We start from the raw sequence: 19419 nt of genomic DNA on the forward strand, positions 1-19419 counted from the left end.
ACTTAAAAAAAAAAAAAGGGAAAAGAAGGGCTTCTTACCTTAGGTGGAAAGTAATAGACTAAACATGGGACTACTCAGATTATCTCAATTATTATCAAAATTTAACAGTGAAAGGCATAAACCCACAAAGGCAAAGAGAGCAGGAGAAGAGATGGCAACAGACATGAGATATCAGCAAAACCTGGGAATGTGAAATGTACATAGTGAGGCAATAATAACCTCGATTTCAGCTCTTTTGGGTCAGTTAGGTACTTGGCAGGGTACCAGGTATTATGGTAGAGAACAAGAAGCCAGCCAATCTATATCCAAACTATGTATAGTCCTGTGTTGAGGACTGGGAGCACCTGAGGCTGCTTTAAAAGCAGAGCTGACTCAAATGCTTAAACATATCAACTCATCATTTCAATATAACTAAGGGTAACGGTCAGGGGACTGCTATCTAATGAGATTGAATCAACAAACCAGAAGGATTCTAGGCAGACTCTGATGATTTTGAAGGCTAAAGTAAGGGCAATGGAATTGAACCACAAACTGGAATTTCAGTCTCTCTCCTGTTCTTTCAGAACACAAGCATCCAGGCCCATCATAGCCTCCATCAACTACCACTCAAACACAAAGGTGAAGAGTTAGATGAAAAAAAAAGAGAGAGAGAGAGAGAGAGAGGACCTACAGATACTGAAACCTGAAGGTTTGAAAACAAAACAAAACAAACTGGCCTAATTATTACATAACAAAAATCTACAAAGTACAAGTAGATTGTACAAGTCCTTGCAAGAAAGAATTTCCAACACCATCTTAAAGGCCTCTCGAGTATGAGAAGGAAACCATGGTTGATCGGATATTTGAGACAGGTTTTTAACATGAAAGACTAAAACATGGGGTAGGAGGGGAGACATATACATTACAGAAAGCAAAAGAAAATATTCCTCAAAGACAAGAGAAACAAATTTATAAAAAACATAACAAAACAAGTTTGCTTTAAAAATAGAGTCAGGTGTAGTGGCACATATCTTTAATCCTGTACCCGGGAGGCAGAGGCAGGCAAATCTCTGAGCTCCATTCCAGCCTGGTCTACACAATGAGATCCAGGACAGCCAGGGCTACACAGAGAAACCTTGTCTCGAGAAAAAACATCAACAAAAACAAAAAGCCAGATGACCGCCTCCCGAAATCATTTAAGAGATTAAAAAAGTTGCCCTCTGATCTCTATGCATGTGTACACACATGAAATACATAAATAAATAGTTTTTGAAAAAGTCTATGGTGAAATTGTTTCTAACCCACAATTCAACATTTAGCCAATGAAGTATGACAAAATACAGAAAATCAGAAGTTGTTTTAATTTCTGCCCTCTTTTTTGGTAAGCATTCTGGAGAATATGCTTTGGAATAAACTAATGAAGGCAGAGTATGACATCAAGAAAATACAGATTCTGTCATTTATTAACAGATTTAAAAATCTTAGGACAAAAGGTTGCACCAACCCTATCAAGAAATCAATTCAGACTAGAGGAAAAGTGAGAGCTTCCAGAAATACATTCTCATGAAAAAGACAAAACCAAGAAGAGAGTAGGATATTTTGAAACTACTGGGGAGATTTACAGGTTTTAGAATTTGGAAATAGCTAATAATTATAATAAAATTTAAAGTAATAACTCCATGGACAGTGACAACTGCAGGCAAGGGGAAAGAAATATATTCACATTGGCATGGCATTAACACCACGCTGAGATTTCAAATTCAACTAAAACGTATGGAGAGGGAGAGATTGAAGAGAGCTAACTTATCTTCAGTCAAATGAAAATAGCAACATGAGCAAAGTTCTTCATATAAATCCCAGAAGAAAGTTAAAGAAACAATAAGAATTTCTGAACAAAGTAGGGAGTGGGTCAGAGAAATTCTCATTTTAATTTCCAAAATTCTACAGGAGCTTAATTCTTAAAACACACACACACACACACACACACACACACACACACACAAACTATTTTATAGTGACAAACAAATTAATGAAAATACACTTTCCCTGAAGTTAGCTAATGCTGAAGAAATACCTGTATGTGAGCATTCTGAAACCTAGATGGTAGTAAATAAGCCTGTGAAAATTCTTCATAGAAAATAAAAACAATATATTCACATACAGAATGCATCATGTTCTTAGTGTTGACAAGCAAAGAAAGGATTTTTAACTAGTTGGTTTCACTAACCCTCTGAAATACTAAGGTGCGTATGGAAACAAGCTTTAGCCTCTGGCTTCTACTGTTCCCATGGAGTAGAACCTCACCACTGGTCTTAGGGGCACAGCTCGGTCTTCCTTCGTCAAAGCTTTCAGAGCCCCCACCTGCCTCTTTAAGTGGTGCTGTGATAATACAGAACTGTGATGCTGCACACAGTAAATGAAGCAAAAAATTAGGACAAAGGGGGAAAAACCATCAGTGTACAAATCTTTAAGAAAAGAGATAAAGATAGTGTCTATAGAAAATAACTGCTCAAGCTGGGTGGTGGTGGTGCACGTCTTTAATCCCAGCAGTCTGGAGGCAGAGCCAGGAGAGTTCCAGGCCAGCCTGTTCTACAGAGCGAGATCTAGGAAAGGCACCAAAACTACACAGAGAAACCCTGTCTCGAAAAACCAAAAGGGGGAAAAAAAAAAGAAAGTGACTGCCCAAAGCATCCAAAATTACATAAAAACAATGATTTTTGATCTTATCCAATGAGTTCACTGCCTTTTAAAAAAAATTTTTTTTTGGAGGGGCAGGGTTTTTTTTTTTTCCCAATAGTACCTAATTTTTTCCTTACCTAATTTTCTTCCACTAAAACAGTAATATATATATATATATACTACTTAGAAAGATACACCAGATGTAACCTAACCCATATATCTAAATGAGCTAACTAACTTAATTTATTGGTTTTTGGTTTTATTTTAATAAAACAAATGAGCTGTAAATCCTTGCTTGTAACAGTGAAAATTATTATAAATTTGTGTGCCAATCTACAACTCCCTACTCTGGTGCAGAAAATTCCAGTGACATACAACCATGAGCAAAACACTAAGGGCACATAGATCAGCAGCAGCATGCAGATCCAAAGCAGGTGACACTGTGACCTACTTTCTCCTCAGCTCTAATCGGCTTAGAAAACCTTTATTCCCAGCCTCACAAAGCTAACCTTCTGACACAGAAAACAGCACTAGCCTGCTCTCTTCTTTATGGTGAGAAACTGAAGCAAATTCAGAAGATACTTTACAGCCCTTGAGGCATACATTTCTAAAAGAATCCATTAATCTAGCAAATACATGACATCTAAGGAAAATGGAAGACAGAGAAGTATTTTATTAAGGAGAAATGTTTTGTCATAGATAGGCACACTGACATAAGAAACCTGTGTACATACCTGTCTTCTGTGCTTTGCATCACCACAAAAGAGGACAGCCCTAGGGGGCAGGCTATGGTTTCTCTATGAAATGTTTCCTACAGGCTTATGCTCAGAATATTTGCTGCCTGGCTGATGGAAGATTATGAGAGACTGTGGAAACTTTAGGAGATGGGATATAGCTGGAGGAACTCAGTCATGGAGACAAGTCTTTGAGGTATATTATAACCATGACCTGCTTCTATCTAGCTCCATTTCCTGTCTGCCATATAAGAAGTTCCTCTGCCACATGCTCCAGCAGCCATGACATTCTACCCATACACACAGGGCTAGGCAACCATGGACTGACCACTCTGAAACTGAACCAAAGTATATCCTTTCACCTGTAGCTTGTTTCTGATAAGTATTTTTCACAGCAGTGAGAAAAATAATTTATGGGGAGAGAACCTGGATATTTCAGCCTAGAAGAACATATGAACTGGCTAATTGGGCAATGGTACATACCACCAAACATGGCCCTTTGAGTTCAATACCAGGAACCCATGGTAGAAGGAGAGAAGTGACACCTGCAAGTCATCCTCTAATCTCCATATGCCATGGCAATGTGCAGGTGCATGCCTGCACACACACACACTCATAAATGAATTAATGTATAGTTGTGTTGTTGTGAGCCACTATAATTAGGAAAATGTAACATCACTGAGATCCTTAGTACAGAAACAGATGCTCTAGTCTATACTATAAAAAAGCCATTTCAACATCCATTTGCAGTGGCCTTACATAATATGAGTTTTGTTTTGTTTTGTTTTGTTTTGTTGTTAACAAACCATGTGAACTCTAGAGGATTATGTATGTTCTAATAGGCATCCACTTGACTGGAGTTCTAGAAGAAGGGGGAAATGATCTTCTGTCACAGTGATGCACTCCTTCACAGTTCTTTCTTCTGAAGAACTGCTTAGGAGCATCATACTTAGAAGTTTTTCTTATCTCTCACTCACTGATGTTACTGCTATTCACTTGAGGAAGAAATATGCTACAGAAATGGAAATCTCAGAGATCTTTCCTACAAAAGCAAGACTACCTAGCCATTTAAAAATGTATGAAATCTCAAGTTTGGGTGATTCTTAGCATTCACACTCATTCAGACAGAAAACCTATGCCTCTGTGCTGACATGAGAAAGAATAGAGCATTCTATATGCCAGGAAAAAAAGAAAACAGCAATGCACCCAGCTCAGGCTGCCACTCCAGCACTGTGCTCATATCCACGATATAGGGGAGTTAGCTAAGTTGTTTTAAAGGTGATACATTCTGAACATTAAAACAGGACTTGCAGAACTGAGCTGGTAGCATGCTTGCTTAGCATGCACAAGGCCCTAGGTTTGATCCCTAGAAATGAATATGCCAGGTGTGGTGATGCATGCTGATAATCCCAGCATTTTGAAGGTTGATACAGAAGGTCATCCTTAGCCTCACTGGGAGTTAGAGGGCAGCCTCAGCTACAGACTAATTCTCAAAAAATAATAAACAAGCAAACAAATAAATACAGAGCTATGTATATAATTTAGCGGTATACAGAGGCACTTGATTAAATTCTCAAACCACAGGAGTGGGGAGATGAATTATAGAGTATTCTTAATGAAATAATACATGTTAGAGGGAATTAAAACAAAATGAATCATTTACTAAATCATTTGTGCTTTTAGATATTTAACTGTTCATTCATTCTACCTGACTTTTTTTTTTCAAAAGCAAAACAGTTTTTATTTTCTGATATATAAAACCAAACAAAATTAATATATAATGACATAGATTTTTTTCAAAAGAAATAAAATGTAGGAGTAGAGTTCTGTTTAGAAAAATACACTCAGGCACCCACTAAACACATATAATTACTCATATGCAACAGCTCACAACCTCTTTCTTTTCTTTTCATTTTTTTTTTAGTTCCCTTGAATAAACTGATTAACATTTGCCAAACAACTTAAGCATGGTAAGAAACAACTTTCCATCTAGGTAGTAAGCCCAGTGTATTCAACATACAATACCAAGCATAGCTGAGAACAAATCTTGTAGTAACTGATCATCAACTTTTTAGTTCTGTAATACTTGTTGTAAAACACATTCTAAACTACTGGAGCAACACACAATATGCTCTTTTAGCACTGAGACTCAGGGAGCATCTTACCCTTGTGCTAGAAATAAGTGGTGGACGATCCTCAGCACACAACTGAGAAACAGGCCAAGGAAACACTTCCTCAGCAAAAGCTACTTCTGCCCAATAAACGGAAACAGAAAAGAACTCATTTCTTCACAATAAATCCCAGACAAAGGAGAACGCTGGGAAGCAGTGCTCTTCTGACAGCCGTGAAGTCAGGACAGTTCTGCCTCTGACCAGCAGGTGGGGCTCTCCACCTGGAAGGCTGGGAAGACACTTTAAACCTGTGTTTACATGAAAGATCCACTCGGTCAGTTTGTTCTCAGTTAATAAATGAGCCATTTTCTTGCCAACATTGTATCCAAACAGAGAACATAATTCATATAAAATTTAATTGGGTCAGACAATCCCACACCTCTAAGAAGGTCTAAGAAGAGTGATCTGTCAAAACCATTAAGTTCCACATGATTTGTTCTAGTTGAGAGAGTCCCTGCCACTGACCACTGCTGTAGGAACATGCACTGACGTGCTCTGCTCTTCTCTTAGAAAAGCAAAGCTAACAAGTATGTCCACTCAACTGCTGTGGGGCTCCAGAGGTGTGGTGCTCGTTTCTCATTTCTATTGCAGACATCTTAAAACTGCCCTAGTCTGTCAACCCAAAGAAAACACTGATGGAAACATTGGCTTTTAGTCCCATGTGACATCACTGTGCCTCACCTTACAGCCAGCAGAGTTGCTGACTTCTTAAACTCAATGTAGGAGGCTGATCAGCAGTAACTACCTGCCTGTGGAGGCTGGGGCAGATGTGCAAATGCACAGCTCCTGGAACTCCAATGGCTCCTGGGTATAGGCCAGTGGGCTTTTTGAGCTGGCTGTAAACAATGTGAAAGGAGATTCTTCTGTGAGGAAAGCCATCTGTAGACAGTCCCCGTCTTCCTGTCACAGCCACACGCGGTTGTTAGTGCGCTCAGGCAGCACACGGTATTTTTACATGAACTAGTAAAAAAACAGGAATTTTACTAGTTTAAAAAAGTTATCTATAAAGCTTCATTTTTAAAAACAAGTATTTTTAAAAATTTAAAAAATACCCTCTGTATTTTGGTTTTACTCTGCAAAGGTTCTGGACATGCACTGAAGCCTGGCTCAGAATATGTGCAGGTATGTATATTTTTAAGCTCTGTGGAAAAATCCTGTAAAAATAGACAGTATTCTTGTCCAAAAGCTTAAATAAAGAATAGGGTTGTAGGAATGATGAAAAAAAGAAAAAGATGAAGTACACAATTATTTTTCTTATTTTAAAATTGACATAAAAGTTTAAAGTACTTCCCTTTGGAGTCACTATACATCTAACAGTACTACATGCTACTCAACACTTGCCACCCATGGGTCTTGCTGCCACACAGTCTGTCTGGGATCTCAGCCTGCCCAAGTGGCTCAATCCCTAGAGTGTGATGGCCAGTGCATGCTCCTCTACACCTCCTTGAGGGAGGACCAGGCTGTGTCGGGGGTCTGGTTTCAGGGAGCTGAGGAACCTGTGGATGCTGCCGTTGCTCTCTCGCCCAGAGCTGTGCAGGACCATGTCCCTGTGCAGCCTGTGGGCCAGGCTGGTGCCATTGGCCCTTGAGAGGCTGCCTGGAGGTCCAGCCTGTGTCTTGGGAATATGTTGAGGTTCCAGAGGCCCCTCAATGACAATATCAGCTTCCTCATCACTCTCCATTTCCTCAGTGTGGAAATTCTGCAGGACATGGGTGGCTGGCAGGCTGTGGTGACTGGTGGTGCTATCTGTGGACTGGACAGAACTACCGGATGTGCAGCTGCTGCAGACCACGTTGTTCCTTTGGTTGGCAGGCTTGACAGTGACAATGAGGTTATGGCTGTTGGCAACCATCATGTCCGTCACTTGGTCCAAGGTCTTCCCAGCCACCTCAATCCCTTTCACCTCCAAGACTTCATCATTCACAGCCAGTAGCCCAGTGCTCTCTGCAAGGCCCCCAGGCTCCATCCGGGAAATGAAGATGCCCGGAACTTTCTCTAGCCTGTGGGGGATCACACGCACGCTGGTGCCATCTCAAATGTAGAGGCCCAGTAGCTTTTCACAGCCATGTCTGTAGAGCCTCACTCAGCGGTGTGTCTCAGAGAGGATGCCCACATCAATGATGGATGACACTGGGCGGAAGTCATGCGGCATGCTGATGTTGAGGTGTGTACGCCAGTGCAGACCTTCATCCCTCAGGGTCACCAGCACCTTTTTCTTCCTTGATAGGGTGCCTGTTCCAAAGCTGTAGTGCTCTGCCTCTTCTTGCTTCTGGATGAAGACTCTAAGCAAGGGGTTTGCACTGGAGACCACATTGCACAAGTTGTCATCACTGTTGATGGGCAGCAGGTCGCCGTGCACATCAGCATAGCCGATGGTCACTTCAGTTTTGGAGATGTGGTGGGTGTGCACAACCAGCTGGTAGAAATCTTCAAACTTCCCAGGCTTATGACGGTCCAAGGAGTACCTTCGAAATTCGGCCCCAAACTTGCTCTTGACTTCCACTGCGCTGCAGTCGTAGAAGCATAGGGTCTAAGACTTGTGAAAACTCTGGTTCATGATTTCGGCCCCACTCAGCCTTCACCTTCGCCTCTCAGGGGCCAGAGAGAGAGTCTCGGCAGAGACTGGGGCGCCTGCCCCAGGCCGTCTGCCCGGGCCCGACGTCGGGCCCGCACTCGATAGGGTGCCCGGCTGCATGGTCTGACTTTTAAGTTTGCTTTACTTGGGTTATAGAGACTATAATAAATCAAGACAAATGATGTAACTCCAATACTGCAACTTACTAATATGTTTACTCTCCCATATAATCAGTTCAATAAGCTTGCAGGAATTTTATGACTATTTCCTATGGGAAGACAGCTTAAAATTTAGAAAGCATTATTTTTTTTTTTTTTTTTTTAATTTTCGAGACAGGGTTTCTCTGTGTAATAGTCCTGGCTTTCTTGGAACTCACTTTGTAGACCAGGCTAGTCTTGAACTCATAGAGATCTGCCTGCCTCTACCTCCAGAGTGCTGGGATTAAAGGCATGTGCCACTACTGCCTGGCAGTACTTATTTTTTTTAAAGATTACTTATTTATTTATTTGATGTGCACTGCTGTTTTGCTTGCATATATTCTGTGTGAAGGTGTCAGATTCTCTGGAACTGGAGTTACAGTTATGAGCTGCTAGGCCTGGAACCTGGACTCAGGTTCTCTGGAAAAGCAGCCAGTGCTCTTAACTACTAAGCCATCTATCTTTCCAGCTCCAAAACGCAAAACAAAAGAGTTGTAAGTAGAAGGCATGCATGAAGACACGAGTTTCACCAGTTTTCCGGTGTACTTGGAGGCAGCTCTTCATTCATAACCTAACTCCTGGTGCTCAAGCACTCACCTGTAAACACCTACCTAGAGTCATGGATTCCTGAAGGACCCAGAAGCTATCTAGTCCAGCAGTATCTTACTAGTTATGGATCTGTGGCTCTAAGCCTTTGTTGGATAAACTCTAGGCTAGAACAGCACTTCACAGCCTTCCCTCACAGCTTTCTGTTTTTGAAATATGTTTTGGGATTATGGTAATGTCTGTCTTCACTAAGGACTTCCATAGTACCCAAAAAATTCATTGGGGAGAAATTATTCTTTTCATCTTGGTCTAAATACTCAACCATCTACATCACAATATAAAAATCAATGGGATATGGGAAGAAAACACTGCAACTTCCATGTTTTTTAAAACTCTACCTTTATTTTAATTTAAAATTTTGTTATATGGTATATACACGAAAAGTTCTATGTGTATAATTTGTAACTAAACATAAAAACTTTAGAGATATTTGAAGAGGGAGGTAAGTGAAATTCAGTACTGTCAGTCTATAAAGATAAGACTTTTTCTCTCTTTTTTGAGTATTAAACATCACAGGATTCTACCTAGATTATTAAGGATTGTGATTCTACCTAGATTATTAAGGATTGTGATGGCTAGTTTTATGTAATCTTGATACAAGCTAATCATTTTTGGAAGAGGGAACCTATATCAAGAAAATGCTTCCACCAGATTGGCCTCTGGGCAAGCCTATGATACATTTCATTAATTACTAATTGATGTTGGAGGGCCTAGCCCATTGTGGAAAATGCCATTCATAGGTAAGTGATCCTATGATGTATAAGAAAGCATGCTAAATAAGCAAGGCATGGGGGAGTAAGCAAGAAAGAAGCATTCATCTACAGTCTCTGCTTCAGTTCCTGCCTCCAGGTTCCTACCTTGAGTTCCTGCCCTGGAGCTCATTCAATTCTCAGACTGTGACCTGAGAATTATGAACTAGAACAAACTGTTTCCTCCACAAGTTATATTTGGTCATGGTAATCTCTCTCTCTCTCTCTCTCTCTCTCTCTCTCTCTCTCTCTCTCTCTCACTCTCTTTCTCCCTCCCTCCCTCCCTACTTATCCATCCACCCACCCACCCATCCATCCATCCATCCATCCATCCATCCATCCATCCATCCATTTTTTGGCTTTTCAAGACAGAGTTTCTCTATGTAGCTCTGAAACTGTCCTGAAACTCACTCTGTAGACTAGGCTGGCCTTAAACTCACAGAGATCTGCCTGCCTCTGCCTCCCTAGTGCTGACACTAAAGGTGTATACCACCATCACCAGGCTGGTCATGGTATTTTATCACAGCAATAGAAACCCTAAATAAGAGAAGGATCCTCAAAAAAATACGAAATATTCGGTCAGTTCATTAACAACCACTTATAAATATTTAGCATAAGAACGTAATGGTACTCTACTCAACTAACAAAAGAGCAAAGTTATTTCCCTGGTAAAGTGCAGGGAAACTGAAAAGGGAAATTATTTTAGTCTCCCTAAGCTTACACTTTACATGAGGCTTTTGACAATCTCTAATTATGGATGCATGTTTCTCAAGCACCTGCACCCACACCCACAGGCACACATGATGATAAAAGCTTATGGAAACTTCATTATCTCTCCAAACTAGATCTAAAAATAAATTTTCTTTGGTTGAACATATCAAAGTATTTTATTTCAAAAGCATTTAAAGGCTTAAGCAGGACTGCTCAGAATATTGTATGCTGAAATAGATGACAAGATGATACAGTCCATTTCAACTAATATTTAAAATATAATATTCTTACCTGGAATTATTTTTCAAGACTATTATTGTAGTAGAATACTCCATACACCTTTACACTGTGTGAAGATATGTCATTGTGACTGGTTTAATAATAAGCTGAATGGCCATACCTAGGCAGGATTTCCTAACACAGAGGACACTGGGAAGAAGGGCAGAATTGAGAGGATGCGGAGGAAGCATGACATGTAGGAGATAAGGTAACAAGCCACGAGCCAGTGGCAATACAAAATTAATAGAAATGGGTTAATTTAAGTTATAAGAGCCAGTTAGAAACAAGTACCACCACAAATGGCTTAAAATGTACAGAATGGACTCCACTTTGCTTTATGTTGCATGTTCATCACAGAACTTGCTCTTTCTTTCTTTTTTCTTTCTTTCTTTCTTTTTTTTTTTTTAAGACAGGGTTTCTCTGTGTAGCTTTGCACCTTTTCTGGAACTCACTTGGTAGCCCAGGCTGGCCTCGAACTCACAGAGATCCGCCTGCCTCTGCCTCCCGAGTGCTGGGATTAAAGGCGTGCACCACCACCACCAGGCAAAACTTGCTGTTTCTGAACGTAAGAAACGTAATTCAGATTTGAAAAGCAAACCCAGTTAACAAATCTACATATGATGTTAAACTTTGCACAAGTCACTCATTTCTTTCATATTTTTCAATTTACTGGAATGTGAGTTTCTCAGGTATATCCTAATGTTTTTTTAGAGTTCACTGATATCCACTGTCAGGTCTTCCTTTTCATTCATGAAGGGCAGCAACACCTTTTTCTATCTACTTCCACTCAAAACAACCACATTAAATGCTGACTTATTATTAACTTATTCTTACTTTCTATATCACTATTTTTGACTGTATGTAGACCTGTGTAACACATCTGTATTGTGCACTTGAAGGGCAGAAAGGGGGTTGAATCCCCTGGAACTGGAGTGACAGATGGCTGTGACCTGTCAAGTGGGTGCTGGGAACTAACCCCAGGTCCTCTACAAAAGCATTAAGTGTTCTTAACTGCTAAGCCATTTCTCTAGCTCCTGACATAAAATCTTTAAGGAAAAGAAAATCTTCTGGGACCACCATCTACATACTTGTTTTCATTTAGTGTGTCTATGGTGTGTTTACATGATATATTAGTATGGGTGTATATGTGCCATAGCACACACCATGGCACATGTATAGAGGTCAGAGGACAACTTCTAGCAGTCCATTCTAGCCTTCCACCTTGTTTTGAGAGCCCTGGGTCTCTCTTGTTTCTGAGTATGTCCTGCGCAGTCCAAGCTAGCTTGGACAGCAAGCCTCTCAGGGATTCTCCTGAATTACCACACCGATGCTGGAATTACAGATGTGCCCTACTACATCTGGCTTTTTGTGTGGGTTCTGGGATCTGAACTCAAGTTGTCAGGCTTGTACAGCAAGTGCTTTTGCCCACTGAGTCACCTCTCTACACTCACTATATTCACATTATACTGTTTTAAATGTGTCTGTAGCAAAAGCTAGAACTATACACTCTGGATCTAAGGGCTGAAGACAAACAACTCCAAAGTTACTTGACTTGATCAAGTTTTGGTATATGAAGTAAGTACCTGTTAGGGAAAACTAAGAGATCAAAAGTACGTTTTTTTTTGCCGGGCGGTGGTGGCGTACGCCTTTAATCCCAGCACTTGGGAGGCAGAGGCAGGCGGATCTTTGTGAGTTCAAGGCTAGCCTGGTCTACCGAGTGAGATCCAGGAAAGGCGCAAAGCTACACAGAAAAACCCTGTCTCAAAAAACCAAAAAAAAAAAAAAAAAAAAAAGTACGTTTTCATTTTTAATGTATGGCCACTTTTCCAGTCCTGTACTATTGACTGTAAAACATTCCCTTGGTGTCAACAATCCAACCAATACTAAATGTATAGAAAAGATAGAGACTTTTGCTAGAGTTTATTTAAAAACTACACAATTTTCCCAATGTTAATTGAGAAAATAAACAGTATTTTTAAGGTTTCTAAGCAAATCTTATTGTTTAATATTCTTTATCTTCTTAAATTTCAACACCGTCAAACCCTATCTCTTCTACTGTTTGTTCCACAGCTAAAGTAATCAAATCAATTCAAATTACAAGAGCAAATGCTTAATTCAGCACATCCCTAAATATCATTCCCCAGTATCACTTTCTCCTCTCGGCCTAGGACCCCACCTAGTGGACAGCAATTGGAATCCACCTTTCTACAGTCTCACTTCTTCCCTGCCCAGAACAGCACACTGGCTTACTGGATTTGCTTAGTGCTCAACTAACTCTATTTCAGAAATTTCTTTAACACATATATCCCTCAAACCACTTTGTTTATATTCCTGTTATAGGCAAACATTATAAAAATTCTTTTTCTCTAATCATATTATAGTAAGTAAGCCCCAAAGAGTCCCCAACTTCAGCCTAATAAAGACAGTACATTCTTTAACTTTGTCTCTAAAAGGGAAAATAATACAGTAAATTCCAAAACAAAACAGCGAATTCTCAGCCTTAAAAATAATGATCAATGGCCTTAAATTTTATCTTCAGAAGATCAAAGATTTGCACTGACCTTTTCATGTCCCTCTAATTAAGTTTATTCTCAGAATTTTTGCAAAAAATTTGTTTCTCTTTTATAAAAGCAGCACTATGTAAATTGTACTGATTCCTGTTGCCCTTACTATACAGTCACCACTATAGCAAGCAACAAAGGGTACAGCATTCCAACAAGATGTTAGAAGAATGAACCATTGGCTACAGTGGGAATCTTCATCTATACCATTTCTTTCTAACTGAAATTCAGAGTGGCTTCACTCATAGGTACAAACAACTGTGCTTTAGGACTGTCACCTCACAACTAAGCTCTCTGAGATCTTAGCTATATTTTCTCCACTGTATTAGTCCATCTTGAATTAAACTAGTAAAAAAATTCCAATATATATTTTAAAAATTTACTTATAATAGTTTATTTCTTTAATAATATATTATTTCTTCCCTTCCCTTTCATCCTTCTACTCCCTCCCACACATCCTCCCTTGCTCTCAAAGACATGGCCTCTTTAATCATTTAATTTATGTACGTACACACACACACACACACACACACACACACACACACACACACACACACGCTCGTGCATGCATGTGTGCCCTAAATACATGAATACAACATGCTCAGTTCATATAATGCTACCTCTATGTCTATGATCTCAGGGATAATTACTTGGTATTGAACAACCAATCAAGGAGGCTCTTCCAATTCCTAACTATGTGCTCAATATTTGTTCTTATGACCACAGATAGATTTAGTTCTCACCTCTCATATCAAAGAAACTTACCTTTGTAACAGAAAGAGACCATTATAGAAAACTACAACCAATCAAAATGCAGAGAACAAGAGATCATGTAGTACCCAAATTTAAACAGATACATCTGTAAAACAATTCTTGTACTGAAGGCTCGGGGGTATCAGAATAGAAGGCAGAAAGGTTGTAAAATGCAGAGAAGCAGGAAGTTTGCTAAAACTGTGTTTCCTAGAAATGTCAGAGAGGCTACAGACCCATGAAGTTTCATCAAATAAGACCTGAACAATGGGGTTGGGGATTTAGCTCAGTGGTAGAGCACTTGCCTAGCAAGCACAAGGCCCTGGGTTCGATCCTCAGCTCCAAAAAAATAAAAGACCTGAACAATACCAATGGACATACTAACATGGAAGGGGTCTCAACAACCTTGGGCAACCAGGAAATGCTAAGAGCAAAGAAAATATCTTCTCCGGGAGAGAGTCCTTCTAATATATTTTCAGTCCCTTTCAGAAACTTAAAAATTTTGTTTTTATTTAACTTTATGTGCATTGGTGTCAGATCCCCTGGATATGGAGTTATAGACAGTTGTGAGCTACCATATGGGTGCCAGGAATTGAACACAGGTTCTCTGGAAGAACAGCCAGTGGTCTTAACTGTTGAGCCATATCTCTAGCCCCCCCCCACACACTTAGAGTCTTATCAAACTCTTTAGCTTCACACACACATTGCTCAAACAAAGGTGAGATTTAAAAAAATCAGTTATACACAGCCACACAACTCTCTAATCTTCCCTTGTCTAGTCTAGTCTAATCTAATTAATTAATTTAATTAATCTAATCTAATCTTTCGAATGTCCCCTAAAGGTCTGTTTACTGTCAGTAGGGTTCTATGTGAGATGTAAAGAATTAACAAGCATAGTCCTAGCTTTCAAGGGGACAACTGGGTGTTTGTATTGCTTTTTTGCCTTTTAGCTAAGACTAAGTCTTGGGAGTGTTTTTGCAGTTTTCCTTTGTATCTCAATTACTTGACACCTGATTACCTGCATTGGTTTTGTTACCTTATGACAGGAAGTGATATTCTGATGGGGCTTCATAGTTCTGGGACATTAGGCAAGGCCCCATTCTCTAGAGTGCCCATTCAACTTGCCTGTCTCTTTAGCCCTTCTCTGAACTTGTACTGCCCTTAATTTTAGTAATATATGATGATGTATTGCTCCCTCCCTAGGCCTTTTCACTGCTGAGAATGGAGGCTAAGATGCTGCACACTGATCAACTGAGCTCTTCAGTAGGAGGGCATCAGGACCTACAGTGAGTAAGTGGACCAACTCTACCAGCTCTGAACAACTCAGCAGCTAATTCTACTGTGCTATACAGCTATTTTAATTTTCTAAGCAAATGTAGTGTTTCCAGACTGGAAGTAACATTAAATATTATTTAGCACAATGACCTCACCTAGAAAGTTGAATTTCCTTAAGGTCACACTGCTAACAGAATTTAAGATCAGAAATAGAACTAAGATCAAAAACCCAAGCTTCTGACTTCTAGAATGGATACAATCACACTGCTTCTTAGACTGCCACTTATGTAACCCTGCCTTCCCAACACTGTAAGGTCTTTGATAACAAGGCCTAAACTGACTTTACTGTTAACAATTTAGGGATGTTTAAGGGATACTTAAGGAATTGGTAGAATAAGGTCTTTGTTGTAAGAAAAGTAATGAAAAAGGCAGCTCCGATTTACATACTACACCCCAAAATTTGTATAAAAAGTATAAATACCTGTGTGTATCTATACATGCACATATGTGGAATGTAAGGAAAAGCACAAACACACTTTGGGAGGAAGGGCGACCTGAGAAAATATCTTAGAATAGACAACAGGACTATGTCCACAGATAAGTCTATAAAGCTTCAGAGTGCTAACATTCAATCTACAAAAAAGTTTGAATATTACCCGTAGATCAAATTCTTTTGTGTATATGTATGGAGCCCACAGCTCTCTGCTGAGTATCTTCCTCACCCATTCCCCAATTCCTCTGTTTAAATATGTGAGTGTGGGTGCAGAGGCCAGAGGCAGATGCCTCATGTCCTGATGTATTACTCTCTCTTATTCCTCTGAGACAGGCTCTTTTACTAAGTAAATCTGGAGAGATGCTAGGAGCCAGTAAGTCCTAGCAATCCTGTCTCCAGTCACACAACTCAAGTTACGGGTGCAAATATGCCCACACCCAGTTTTTTAATCTGGGTGCTGGAGTAGGGTGTGAACTCAGGTCCTCAAGGTTGCACGGCAAGCATTTCCTACCCACTGAGTCATCTTTTCAGTCCCTCTACCCAAAGTTTTGAGACAGGGATCTCAATGAATCTAGAGCTTACTGATTCAGGCAGTCTAGCTGGCCAAGATGACCCAAGGACCCTCTTATCTCATCTCCTCAGCACTAGGATTTCAGGTAGGTGAACAATGCAACTGGGTTTTTCTTTCTTTTCTTTGTTTTTGTTTTTGTTTGGTGCCTCACTCTATCTATCAGGCTGGCCTCAAACTCACAGAGATCTACCTGGCTCTGCCTCCCAAGTGCTGGGATTAAAGGTGTATGCCACCGTTCCCCGGCCACACCTGGTTTTTCTATGAAGGTTCTGGAAACTGAATTCAGGTTCTTCTTGTGCTTGACTGAACCATTCCTCAATCCTTCAAGTTCTTATTAGAAAGAACTATTCCAAGTACTGCTCCTCACTCATCTGACACACATACAATGGCTATGACCTCTGTTTTGGAAGTACATTAACCTTTTACCTTAAACCTAACAAACTATTTCAGCAAAATTTCTGTATTGTTCAGGCCTCTAGGACATTTCTAGTTGTTCCTCTTTCTGCCTAGGCACCTGTTGGCTTGCTCCTTCACATCCTTAGGTCTTTGCTCAGGTAGTATATTCTTCACAAGGCCTTCCCTGACCTTTTACTTAAAGAGTTCTCACTCTTTGCAACTGTGCATTTATTCATGCTTTATTGACCTACCTTCCATTTCTATACAGTAAACTCAATACAGACAGTGGCTTTTTGCCCTTCCATCAGCTTTACTCTTATGTGCGGCCACTACCCCACTATATCATTCATCATGCTAGTTTAAAATACTCTTAGGAGCTAAGATCAGGTACTATATACCTAAATATCAATCACAGCGTTTTTCTACAATGCCTTACAGAATAGGAACTCCTAAGTCTGATCACACATGTTGAATGGGTATGTGATGGAAAGGAAAAGAAAAAGAAAGGGCCAACTCCTGCCAGTCATTCTAACAAGGTTCCAAGGCAGCACACTTCTTTGGCCATCCTAACCTTCAACATCATTTTCCTTTTTTGTATAATTCCCTTACCTTCAACTAATACCTTTACCTACCCCAGAACACTTGTGTATGTAGCTGGCTCTTACTTCTTAGACCAATCCCAAATCAAAGACTTTCTAACTCCTGTCACCCCGATGGTCCTTCTCTTCTCACTGTATCAGTCATTTCCCCACCCATCACGCCTATAGCATTCTGTGTGTTCATGGGTATATGCTTCAGGTAAATTCATGGGTTAGGACCAGAGAATTCTCAAGGACACTGTGGAAGAAATGTGAACACAAACAATGGGTAAAACTGACCTGATTCTATAGGACAGCTAATTTTAAAAATCTGACAGAAAGGTCTAATATAAAACCACTTGAATCTTCATAACTTAATGCTATTAGCTAATTTTTCCTATTATGTTATATATATAACTTTTACATTATATATAATTATCATATATAAAATTTATAAGTCAGAGAAAGAAAAACTATATACATAGAACACAGTAGCTAGAAAACATGCCTAATAAAAATTCATGTTCTAAGGATGGGTGTGGTGTCAGACACCTTTAATCTCAGCACTCAGGAAGCAGAGGCAGGTGGATCTCTGTCAGTTCAGGGATAACCTGGTCTCCAGTGAGTTCCAGGCCAGCCAGTGCTACAGTGTACGAGACCTGTCTAAAAAAAAAAAAAAAAAAAAAAAATCTAGATTACTTAAGCTCTGAAATGTTCTAGTTGTGAAACAGGCTAGTTATGAAACTATGAGAATACTTAACTTCCTACATTTCTGCTGTCTCATCAACAACAATGAAAAACAATCTATCAAAGCCAAGTATAGGGCTGTCTAAGTACCTAAGAGAAAATTACATGCATTTAAACGTACTTCCTGCCACATCATAAACAAAGAATAAATGGCAGCTATCATTATGACTGTCATTAGATACCATAAGGTACATTATCTATTAATTTCAAGTGTTATTTTAAGCAAAGATAACTATATTACAATGTAAGTATTTTCATATTCTATAATATATGAAATGACAAACTGATAATACAGCAAGAAAGGCCACAGTATTATATAATCAGTAAAAATTTATAGTGAAATTGTATTTACAGATATAGAAAAATGCTCATAGCAGTTTTAGTTGAAAAAACTCAACAGTGGATGAGTTTAATTTTATTTATAACATTAATAAAATTGAATGAAAAATAAATTTAAACTTTCTTCAATTTTTTTCAAATGCAAGAAGTATATTAAATAAAACATACCAAAACATTGGCAAGAGCTATTTTTATTTTTTCTTCTTTTCATTTCTGTATTTTTAAAGTTTTCAACATTGAGCACATTTTTTAAAAATTCAAAATACTTAATTTTTACACTTTAAAAATAGCATTTTTGAGAAAACAATTGTTTATGACTATCAATCTGCCTTTGTGAGCTCAAAGATAATACTTTGATGTGAACTGATCCCAGTTTATTTTGCACACATGTATTATGGACATACATGAGGATGAGACTACTACTTTCAGAGGTTTGTAAAGTTTGAGTATGTTAATAAGGTTTTTATATAGGGAAAAATATCCCATTAACCTAAGAAGGAAAGGAAAACTGAACCTATGAGCTAGGTTGCCAAGAATGCACAGGACCTGGGTGAATCCACAGCCCTGAATAAACTGGGTGTGGTAATACATGCTTATACCCCCAGCACTTGGGAGGGAAAAGCAGGAGGAAGACCAGAACTTCAAAGTTGTACTCTGATACACAGTAAGTTTGAGGCCAGCTTGGACTACAAGAGATATCTCCACCACTATGAGATAGCTCAGTGAGTACAGGTGCTTACTGCCAACCTTGGAGATCTGAGTTCAATTCCCAGAACTCACATGACAGAAGGTGAGAATATGGCACGCACACACACTCTGTAATGTGCCCCTCCATACACATACAAATAAATTAAACATGAAAAACAAAAGTGAGGAACTTTCAATAATCAACATACCAAATTCCATGTTAATCATCAGGTCAAAGCCATGCTTTGCACACTGGTAAAAGTAAATAAAAATTCTTTTCTTTTTTCTTTCTTTGAGACATAGTTTCATATTACACAGGCAGGCCGGCAGGCCTAAATGATA

General features: G+C 39.3%; 1 protein-coding gene and 1 pseudogene across 2 annotated transcripts in view; both read right to left on the reverse strand.

The window, feature by feature from the left end:
• Positions 1–19419, reverse strand: part of Tmcc1 (transmembrane and coiled-coil domain family 1) — a 179707-nt gene that overhangs the window by 100495 nt on the left and 59793 nt on the right. The gene's annotated exons all lie outside the window — the stretch shown is intronic.
• On the reverse strand, positions 6969–8120 carry LOC118579533 (annotated as a pseudogene).

This window comes from Onychomys torridus, chromosome 3 (assembly GCF_903995425.1).
Source record: "Onychomys torridus chromosome 3, mOncTor1.1, whole genome shotgun sequence".
Classification (NCBI taxonomy): domain Eukaryota; kingdom Metazoa; phylum Chordata; class Mammalia; order Rodentia; family Cricetidae; genus Onychomys; species Onychomys torridus.